Source organism: Terrapene carolina, unplaced genomic scaffold (genome assembly GCF_002925995.2).
Source record: "Terrapene carolina triunguis isolate 2854851 unplaced genomic scaffold, T_m_triunguis-2.0 Scaffold228, whole genome shotgun sequence".
Classification (NCBI taxonomy): domain Eukaryota; kingdom Metazoa; phylum Chordata; order Testudines; family Emydidae; genus Terrapene; species Terrapene triunguis.
In genome coordinates, this window is record NW_020664579.1 from 995,226 (window position 1) to 1,004,723 (window position 9,498).

Genomic DNA, 9,498 nt, shown 5'->3' on the forward strand with positions numbered 1-9,498 from the left:
TCAGGGTACAGGTAGGGGGTAGGGTCCTAGGGGGCCAGTTAGGATGGGGGGAGGGTCCCAGGAGGGGGCAGTCAGGGGACAAGGAACGGGGGGAGGGTTGGGGGTTCTGAGGGGGGCGGGAAGTGGGAGGGGCAGGGGCGGGGCTAGGGCGGGGCTCCTCCCGTCCTCTTTTTTGCTTGCTGAAATATGGTAACCCTAATCAAACTTCACCCAGAAATTCCTACATCACGTCCATAATTTCTGTTGGAGCGATAGCTGCAGCATATTTTGTTAACTGGGGAAAAAAAAGAGTCTAGAAGTAGACATCCAACTTCACCTAATACACCTACACTATACACACACACACACACACAGATATATATATATACACACACACATATACACACACACACACACACACACACACCCCTCTACCCCGATATAACGCGACCCGATAGAACACGAATTCGGATATAACGCGGTAAAGCAGCGCTCCGGGGGGGGAGGAGGGGACTGCGCACTCTGACGGATCAAAGCAAGTTCGATATAACGCGGTTTCACCTATAATGCGGTACGATTTTTTGGCTCCCGAGGACAGCGTTATATCGGGGTGGAGGGAGGTGTGTGTGTGTGTGTGTGTGTGTGTGTATTTTTTTTAAATTTATTTTACTGTGTTTATATTTCAACGTCAGTAGTGGTGTAGTTTACCTTATAGGAACAGCATCACCAAAACAAAAAACAAAACAAAAAAACCCAGCTCCACCTGAAAACTATACCCACTTTGGTTACATGTAATATCAGAGCTTTCCAAAACTGACAGATTAGAAAATTTCTCTGTATTTTCTGCCATTTACCCTGCATATTTGACAGCCCTTCACACACAACTGGGTTTGCTGTTTTGTTGATGGTCAGTTGCACTTCCTGTCTCATGCACCAGCATGACATCACTCATGTACTGCTCTGAGAGGGAATGCATGTACACACCCATGCCCAGTCCCTGAGGAAGGCTGTTTACTACTAATCATAAACCAAAGAGGTTGCAGAAAGGCATCTGCACAGAGTGGAAAAGAGAGGAAATGGCTAAGAGAGGTAGGTCTGAGTGTATCTGGCATAGGTGCCGACTCCGTTGGTGTTCTGGGGCTGGAGCACCCACGGGGAAAAAAAAAATAGTGGGTGCTCAGCCCCCATCAGCCACAGCTGATTGGCTGTGTCGCCAAACAGCTGATCAGTAATACCGCCAAACAGCTGACTGGAGGCTGGGGCAGGGGTTTGGGGGAAGGCGGAGAGCATTGCAAGCGGCAAGGGGCCTCGAGGAGTGGGCAGAGCAGAGGGCAGGGCAACGGGGGAGGGGAGGGGTCTCAGGGTGGAGCAGGGGTGGAGCACTCCCAGGGAAAAGAAAAGCTCAGCGCCCATGGTGTCTGATGTTGCTGCTCTCAAGGCCCTACCAAGCTGCAGCACCTTTCTCAACATCAGTATGGGAACACAAGGCTAACGCTTTAAAAGGAACATTATTTCAAAGAAGACTTTCAACCAATTTCAAAAGATTCAAGCCGACTGGGTTCCCTTCATTCTAATGCTGATTTTTAACATGTGTTATTTTGCACACACCACATGCACAATGCATATAAATAAATTCAAGAAAGTCAGGCATAACGGTCACCAGTTTTTGCCATAATGTAAAAAGGAAGGCTCTGTATAAAATTCAATTTACTAAGTCATCTCAGTGTTTAAATGTTTAGACTGAGGCCCTCGATCTTGTTTTCCAACAACGAGACAGACCAATCCAAAAATCACAGGTCTTCTGAAAGAAAGGCGCCTCAGCAGATAATACTTACATGTCACTTGATATTATTCAGAGCACTTTACAAACAGATCTAATTAATCCTCACAACACTGGAGAGAGGTAGCTGAGTAACTAATGGGACAGAGTGTGGCTGCATGGATTGAGCACTGGACTAGACTCAGGACACCTGGCTTCTATTGCCGACTACCACTGGCATGCTGAGTAACCACGGGCAAGTCACTGTACATCCCCGTGCCTCCATTTCTCCATCTGAAACACAGGGATGATCCTGACCTCCTTTGTAAGTCACTGAGATCTACTGATGAAAAAAAACTATTAAGTAGCAAGTTCTTCCCTAGACTTAACTGTAATTCAGTATTAAGACACTAATTTATGGCAGTCACTGTATGTTCCAGATGCTTGCAGTTGTTCCTGCAGCCACCCTATGCCGCCCCCGCCCCATCATCTGATGGTAACATCAATCAGCAGCTTAATAGCATAGACTTCTAGTCACATTCCCAAAATGCAAATAAGCAGAAATAAAGGCATCTGTGTTCAATTTAAGCAGCAAGCCTTTCATTTATGAGCAACTAAAGTTATTGGATTCTATCATATACCCAAATTGGGGCGGGGAAGCTGGGTTTTTTTAAAGCACTCAAGATCTGAATGGCCATCACCAACATTTTGCAACATGCTAGTAAAATCGTTGCACATTGGACTACAGTCTGATGGTTAATAAAGGGTTTTAAATACAATTTCCATGGGTTCCTCCATATAAGTACTGTGGGTCAGATAGGATGGGACTGGGGATCAGTTTTCCAACCTCTGAGTATTTCAGACCATTAGCTACAAAGCATTTCTGATCAGACACCTGCCACACTAGACCTTTATTAAGGTTTATATTTTTCTGCAATTCACCAATTGCAGTATAAAGAGCTTATTTAATTAGAAGATATGGTACGGCATCTTTGAGATGCCAAATTAATCTTGCAAACCACACTCTTTGAATTTGTGAATTAAAGGCTCCAAGAAGGGCAGTCTATCGTCTATCACTGCCTGGACTGAAAAGCTGTTGGATTAAACAGATCTCTAAAATGCTAGACCAGAAGTCAGGGGCCTTGTACACACTGGGATAGCTATACTAGCTATGCAAAAGAGTTTAAACACTGTTATGGCTCGTAAGATTCCAGCATGAGTTAAACAACTTCTTGAAGTGAGATGATCATTAATCTCCATGGCCATCCAACCCTCAGTTGATGATAGTGCCAACAGGGTTCTCAGCTGAGGTGGTGGTTTGGTGTTGTGGACACCATCCACTGGAAATTAGTCAAAATATCCAACTCCTTTTTCAAAGGCTGAACAGCTAACAGATGGTAAGTACTTCCAACCACTATCAAACGTGGAAGAGATTTCGGCCTGTTACCTAGACATAAAGTGTTCTATACCTCATTCTTCTTCTATTGGACCATTTAATACATTCATCCATGGCATAGCATGGATCACTGTATTGGATCTGCTATTTTAGTTCTCCAATGACTGTGAAAGTTGCAAACAATAATAGGAGATTAACTTCTGAAAGGCACTGGACAAAGTTCAAGTCTGGGGGAAAAGATGGTTCAAACTCTAATCATCTTATTGATACATACCATTATGATAAATAGATCTTCCAGTGGACCTAGAGACTTTAACAATGTAACATTTCCCTTAAATTGAAATAATTCTCCACAAAATGTCAGAGTATAGAAGCAAACTTTAAAACCGAGGTTGTTTTTATAGTGTTCAAATTAAAGGGAAAAAAGTAATTTCTCTACTTCAGTACAATTTCTGAAAAGGAAATACAAAGAAAGTGGTTTTAAAAAATGCATTAATGAACAGTATTGTATCCAGACGTAAGGATACATATGAAATGTATTTCATATGGAACCATGACTGTGTTCAAAATGTGCAAGGCATTACAAGTAACAAAAGTGAATTTGAAGTAAGTCCCACAAAGGAAAATAACATGGTTTTTGGTTGGTTTTTTTTTTTTTTTTTTGGGGGGGGGGGGTATTTGAAATAGTGATGATTAAAAACGCTACTATCAGGAGAATAAGCAGCACTAGATTCTAATATCATCAGAATCTAGATAGATGAAAAAGGCCAGACTATTCAAATAGTGTCTGAGTGTTAATAAGTGATTTTACAATATTCATAGGTTTACCAATTCTTTGAAAAGCTCCCAAAACGTTACATATAAAAACTAGAGTAGGACTGGTAGTGGTACGCAAGTTGTCCAAAAGATCCAACCTAGTAAACACAAGAGCAGTAACAGGTGCCAGATGATGACCTTGACAATTTGTCTCCCTTGTGTAGCCTTTCAGTTGGCCTCTTGGTGTTGCTATGAAGTTACTGTTACTCTCACTGATTTGTAAAACAACCTACGCATCTTCTGTACAGTCTTACATTTGAAGAGGGGACATAGTGTCTGAATATTTGCATGTTTAAAACGAAATTGTGTCATAACGTGTGTAGTTGCTGAATATCCCTATTTTAGGAGGAAATAATCTACAAAAGTTTTATTTGTTTTTTCAATCATGTTACAGCAAATTAACTCCCTAGTGTTTGAAGTCTGAAGTGCACTCGTTCCATCATAATTACCTCTCCTTCCTATACAAGTAGCAGCGTGTGCCAACTAAGCTTGCACTTGCTTTAGAGAGAGAACGAGCTAAAGCACTGTAGTATTGCCATGACTGTTTACATTTCTGGAGATGTGTCTGAAGAACTTATCTGCTTTAGAACACTCCCTTCAGAAGGAATTGTTTAGCATGTAAAACTGCAGAGGCTTTTCAAGGCTGAGGAATTTTTCTATTAAACAATACAATGAATATTTTAGAACTTGTGTGGTACAAGCATATATTTACCGCCACATTTCAAGCCATCTTGAGGCGAATTAAACCAATGTATATAATGTATATCATTGGTCTAAACCTGTCTTGCAAAATGGCAGTAAGTCCCCTGCTACTATGGCAATGTAACTATTGGAACTACAAGCCTGCGCGTTCACACACGAGTGCCCAAAGGTATCTAAATGAGAGGCTTGTTTTTCAGAGTTGCTGGACACCCACTGACTTCAATGGAACCCATCGAAGTTCATCATCTTGACAGTCAGGCCACTAGGCTTTGGTGCCTCACTATTGGTGCACACAGCAAAATTCTGGTCACAGTACAAAGTCGTTTACCAAGTTGTATGCCCAAGAATAAGTAAAACATCAAGACCCCACAGAGATATTCATTTACCAACACCTAATTCACTTTTCTTAACAAGAGGGGCTGAGGATACACAACCAGCAAATTACAGCAAGTACCAGAACCATCAACAAAAAACAAGACACACAAAAGACAAAACAAACAAACAAATAAAAAAAAAAACTTTGAATGTTGTTTTCTTTCTTTCTTTCCCCAAGACTCACTCTGCCATTTCCTTTGCCTCTATTGTGTCTGTTCCTTTCTGAAGAAAAAGGAATTCTTGTTTTTATAAAAACAGCCTGCTGCTGTGCTCTAATTCCACACTCCTCCTCCTCCCTGTGTAGTTCCACAGCTTCATTCTCTGCACCACGAGCTGTACAGCGGTGTTTACTGGATTAGAACAGAAATGCAAAGTACTGATTATATCACCTCTCAACAGAAGACCCCCAAAGTACTTACACATAAAGTCCAACAGACATGCAAGTACAGCAGTACCCATTTTACAGGCCCAGTGGAGTAAAGTGCCTTGCCTAAGGATACAAAATGAGTCAGGGATAGATTCCAGTGGCCCTGATTTCCAATCCCATTTTTTAACCACTTAACACTCCCTTATTAATAAAGTTTCACTTCACAGCACTTGACAGACAGAGGGCATATCTTCACTACCGGGATAAGTCGACCTAAGTTACGCTACTCCATCTATGTGAATAACGTAGCGGGAGTCGACGTAGCTTAGGTCAATTTATCCCGTTGTCTTCACTGCATTGTCGACAGGAGACACTCTCCGGTCAACTTTCCTTACTCGTCTCCGAGAGGTGAAGTACTGGGGTCGCCTGGAGAACACTCTGCTGTCGATTTAGCAGAACTTCACTAGACCTGCTAAAATCGACCCCTGCTGCATTGAATGCAGCAGCGTCAAACTCCCCGTAGTGAAGACAAGCCCACAAAACACAAAGGTACAGTAGGGAGAGCTAGACTTGAAGCAGAGAAGTGGTACATTGACAAGCAGAAACTGCATCTAAAATATCTTTAAGAGAACACAACTTGAATGTTTTGAAATTGATCAACATACACAAATTCAATTTTGAATAATTTTAAGGGTTTTTCTTCTCATCTGTTTATGTTGGTGGAAAATGAAACTGACTAGAGGGAAAATGGTGAAACTGGCTATATCCAAAATGTATCAAATGCACAAAAGTAAACAAACTGGGGGGGAAAAAAAAGAAAAATAGTATTTTTTCACTAGCATCTTTCAGTCCCAATCCCTGCAACTCTTGTCTAAAAAAAGTTTTAACCCACAAAAGTGCTTATTTTTAAGTTGATGGTGTTTCTTTGCAAAACTGATCATTGGACAGTTGTCAGGATGCCCAGCACTGTGTTTGCCTCCAGTACAAGGGACCGTGTGTTTAACTGGGTGTCAGCTCCCTAACTCCTTCAGGCCACAAGCGACTCAAGTACGCTCCTCTGGGCTATGCCAGCTCTGACTTTGCCTTGCAGGTTAACAATAGGTGCACCCCTGTCCCCGAGTCTGTTTTAAGTGTTCCCCTATGATATCGAGCCCCTGCCCCTGGCTACTTACAGAAATACCATGCCTGCTGTTCCCAAAAGAACAGTATGCAAACCAGTTTGTAACAATCTGCTCAGAACCAGCACTTTGCTTAACACCACAGCACTCAGATAGTCTTGTTTTCACTATAAATGTAAGTTTATTATCAAAGACTAGAGATCCAGGAGATAGTATGGATATTGGAAACAAATGGCCACATATGAAATAAAATCATAACATGCTTTCTACAGACCAAGCTTAACTACCAGCTTAACCTCATGTCTAAAGCGTATCTTATCCAAAGTCCTCTTCAGCGTTTTCAATCAAGGTTGGCTGAGATCTCATTTTCATTAACGTAAATGTTCTGTTTACTTCTGAGGTGCAGGATAAGTGGGTGTCTTCTTTGTCTTCTAGATATACCCCAAAAGTTCATTGCCTTTGCTTACAGGCAGGATAGCCACCCATAGCTTGTTTTTACTTGTGTGCTGCTTTCCTGTTGACTTCACATCTCTTTGTTAAGATGCGACTTCTTCTAGAAATATACATCCACTTTGCTTAATTAAGCATGCACAATGCTTAATTTACATCCTGACAGAGATACACATTTCTTACCGCCTGTCTGACAGAAAACCTGTTTTTCACCTTTGCTGGTGATTAATACTTTGATACAGACTAAAAACATGTTTTCAGTATATATACATAACTACTTACATAGTATCTGTACATACTGGTTATTAATATCATTGTGAAGTGTAAGACACTAGATTTCATTTGAGATTCATTTGATATTACTGTATCCCCTTGGCTTTAAGGGTTCTTGGGTCACAATTGCCAGAAGTACATTTAGGTCACCACTTGGATACATTTAGTTTTGTACCCAATTCCGCCACCATATTCCACAAGTAGCCCCACTGATATGAACAGGGCTGTTCATGAAGTGTGGTGGCATTCAATGCAAATAAGGGGGCAAAATCTATTCCTATATGCATTATACAGATACAACATTCAGTTTAACTGCGTCATATTTTGTTTGATTTTTTGGTCTGGCCCTTCCTAGATGAAGTTGTTTTTTATTTTTAAACTATGAACGCCTCATGTACTTATGGAGGAAGTGGGGAAAGGATTTGAGGTTTAATTGTTGTGCCAGTATTCTTTTGACATGCATTAGTTTTACAGTACTTTTAATCTAATAAAAAAGATTATAAAAAAACCAAAAAACATATGTTTTATGGTACTCCAGAATGGGGAAATTTGTTTTTTTACATGCTCCTTTTCAGATCAGAGCTCTACGACTACAGAAATGTTTTTAGTTAACATTTAATTTTATACAGCACACTGTAATTAATATTTTATGTTTGAGCTCTTGTGCATTCTGAACACATAAATGACTCCAGACTGCTGAATGCGTATGTCCAAAACAAGTAATCAATACACTTCCCTTTCCTGACTTCTTAAAACAAAGAGAGAGAAGAAAATATATTTAATTGATTAAGTGGTAATAAGTATAATGAAAATGCAATCCCACATGATCAGTAATTCATAAGGTTTTTCAAAGAGTTATTTCCCTAAAAGGGAGTGAAATCTGCATAATGGCAGGACTGTTTAATAGTGATGCAGAAGTGCAGGTAACATGATACTGTAAAATTGAAAAGGCAAAGTGGCAGGCAAGTCATGGGAACTAAATATTAGAGATGATTCATGACACCTGCTTTAGTTTAATTCTGTGTATTAATCATGCACACAAGATATACTCCATGGTCAATTACTTACAGCCAGACAAGAGAAACATTTTTAAAGTCACTACTGTATATTATAATGCAGCAGAGACCATGATTTCTGCAACCTGAGGCCCAATCCTGCAGATGCCACCTTCTCAAAACTCTCAAGAAAGTCAATGAATACAGTGGGAAAGACCAGGCTTTCTGCTTATAAAAACCGGTCCCTAAAAGTTCTCCCTAACCCATAGGTTTTGGAATTCTTATCGCCACCCAAAGAGCTCTTCTGTCCACTCTCTCATGCTACATCATCATCAGTATATGGTGAACACAACCTTTCTGCTTAGAAACATTGGAGACGGCACCCCTCTGCCTGGAGTTCCCAATCGAGGTCCAGTTCAATGGAGTCTCCACCCTCTCCTCCTCAAAACACCTGTTTGTGAAGTCCCATGAACCTCCACCTGCCTTCCACCTCTGCAGATGTGCCAACTAATGAATCACTAAGAAATATGAGATGCATAATTTTTCCATTAAGTTTAATGTAAGGAAATTCATGCAGATAAGGTGAATGTCAGTTAACCCTTCAAATCACATTTCTTTAAAAGTTGTTCACCAGTGAGTTTTTATTTTTATTATTAAAATTGTAAAACCCTGCAAACTAGGTCCCTTGCCTTCGTGCCTGTCTGCCAAGTACTTGGCACATTTGCAGCAGCAAACAACAAATAATATCCCCCTGGTCTTTCATTACCAGTGCTGATTGTCCTGTGCCATTGAACAGCAATTCCCTCTGGACAAGTAAGACCAAAGCCTAGATTTTCACATGGCAGTATACTAACTCATCAGGAGGCTTTCCTGCTCTCTCAGCAGTGGTGCAGCCAAGGGCTTTATTCCCCTGGGACAAGCCTAAAAAAAAAAAATATTCCTCTTGCCTCAGAGAAGTAGAGCCTAATGCTATCACCTAGTGGTTAATCATTGCCCTGGGAGAGTTCCAGTACTAGTGCTGTACTTAGTGGTAAGAGACTAAAGTCTCTGGAACCATGATATGATGTGGGTCAGAGTCCTCCAGCAAAATACATAAGGGAGCAAAGCCTCCAACACGAGGCACTCAGGCACAAGGCTATTAACGCGAAGCGTACTGTCTGGCTCATTTTTGTTTTTATAAACAATCCCTTCATCATCTCCATGTTACTACAGAACACAATATTCTGGCTCCCAAATGTACGATAGGAACCTTAGACTATGCATGTTTT

At 40.9% G+C, this 9,498-nt stretch overlaps 1 protein-coding gene across 8 annotated transcripts in view; it reads right to left on the reverse strand.

The window, feature by feature from the left end:
- The window catches only part of NCOA1 (nuclear receptor coactivator 1), a 289,105-nt gene extending 283,851 nt beyond the window's left edge, over window positions 1-5,254 (reverse strand). For 3 of the 8 annotated variants that reach the window (XM_024198197.3, XM_024198199.3, XM_024198198.3), the window contains exon 1: window positions 5,212-5,254. The gene's annotated coding sequence lies outside the window, so the exon portion shown is untranslated. The remainder of the gene's footprint in view (window positions 1-5,211) is intronic. The other 5 variants (XM_024198194.3, XM_024198196.3, XM_024198201.3 and 2 more) reach the window with 3 other exon arrangements.
- Window positions 5,255-9,498: the final 4,244 nt, after the last annotated feature.